This window comes from Arachis ipaensis, chromosome B4 (assembly GCF_059453495.1).
Source record: "Arachis ipaensis isolate K30076 ecotype BB chromosome B4, ASM5945349v1, whole genome shotgun sequence".
In the NCBI taxonomy this organism is placed as follows: Eukaryota; Viridiplantae; Streptophyta; class Magnoliopsida; order Fabales; family Fabaceae; genus Arachis; species Arachis ipaensis.
In genome coordinates, this window is record NC_142439.1 from 118,469,692 (window position 1) to 118,471,242 (window position 1,551).

The window sequence follows — 1,551 nt, forward strand, 5'->3', positions numbered from 1 at the left end:
GTTGATGATGGGAAAGGCTTGCTATTGCTAAACCTGTTTCTTCCACCATTATTAAAGCCTTGTTGGGGCTTTTGATCCTTTCATGAGAAATTTGGATGATTTCTCCATGTTGAGTTATAGGTGTTTCCATAAGGTTCACCTAAATAATTTACCTCTGCTATTGCAGGGTTCTCAGGATCATAAGCTTCTTCTTCATGAGAAGCCTCTTGAGTACTGTTGGATGCAGCTTGCATTCCATGCAGACTCTGAGAAATCATATTGACTTGCTGAGTCAATATTTTGTTCTGAGCCAATATGGCATTCAGAGTATCAACTTCAAGAACTCCCTTCTTCATAGGCGTCCCATTATTCACAGGATTCCTTTCAGAAGTGTACATGAACTGGTTATTAGCAACCATGTCAATGAGTTCTTGAGCTTCTGCAGGCGTTTTCTTTAGGTGAATGGATCCACCTGCAGAAGTGTCCAGTGACATTTTTGATAGCTCAGATAAACCATCATAGAATATATCCAGGATGGTCCATTCTGAAAGCATGTCAGAAGGACACTTTTTGGTCCACTGTTTGTATCTTTCCCAAGCTTCATAGAGGGATTCACCTTCTTTCTGCCTGAAGGTTTGAACATCAGCTCTAAGCTTGCTCAGCTTTTGAGGAGGAAAGTACTTGGCTAAGAAAGCCGTGACCAGCTTATCCCAAGAGTTCAGGCTGTCTTTAGGTTGAGAATCCAACCATAATCTAGCTCCGTCTCTTACAACAAAAGGGAAAAGCATGAGCCTGTAGACTTCAGGATCTACTCCATTAGTCTTAACAGTACCACATATCTGCAAGAATTCAGTTAAGAACTGAAAAGGATCTTCAGATGGAAGTCCATGAAACTTGCAGTTCTGCTGCATCAGAGAAACTAATTGAGATTTCAGCTCAAAGTTGTTTGCTCCAATGGCAGGAATGGAGATGCTTCTTCCATGTAAATTGGAATTTGGTGCAGTAAAGTCACCAAGCATTCTCCTTGCATTGTTGTTGGGTTCGGCTGCCATCTCCTTTACTTGTTCGAAATTTTCAATCAAGTTGTCTCTGGATTGTTGTAATTTAGCTTCTCTTAATTTTCTCTTCAGAGTCCTTTCAGGTTCTGGATCAGCTTCAACAAGAATGCCTTTTTCTCTGTCCCTGCTCATAAGAAAGAGGAGAGAAAAAGAAAAGAAGAGGAATCCTCTATGTCACAGTAAAGAGGATCCTTATTGTTAGTAGAAGAAAAGAAGAAGAAATTCGAACACAGATAGAGGAGGGGGTTCGAATTTGGTGATGATGTGAGGAAGAGATGTTAGTAGATGAATAAATAAATAAAATAAGATGAGAGAGAAGGAGGGAATTTTCGAAAACTAATTTTGAAAAGGAGTTAGTGATTTTTGAAAATAGTTTTTGAAAAATGTTAGTGATTTTCGAAAATTAAGATTTAAAAAAATAAAATAATTAATAAATTAAAAAAAGAAATTTTGAAAAAGGGGGAAGATATTTTCGAAAATGAGAGAGAGAGTTAGTTAGGTAGTTTTGAAAAAG

The 1,551-nt window shown here is 37.9% G+C and overlaps 1 non-coding gene across 1 annotated transcript; it reads left to right on the forward strand.

The window, feature by feature from the left end:
• The first annotated feature begins 527 nt into the window (after positions 1-527).
• LOC148568936 (small nucleolar RNA R71) lies at positions 528-635 on the forward strand. Its single transcript, XR_015882517.1, has one exon. It is a non-coding gene; the product is annotated as a small nucleolar RNA R71 (small nucleolar RNA).
• Positions 636-1,551: the final 916 nt, after the last annotated feature.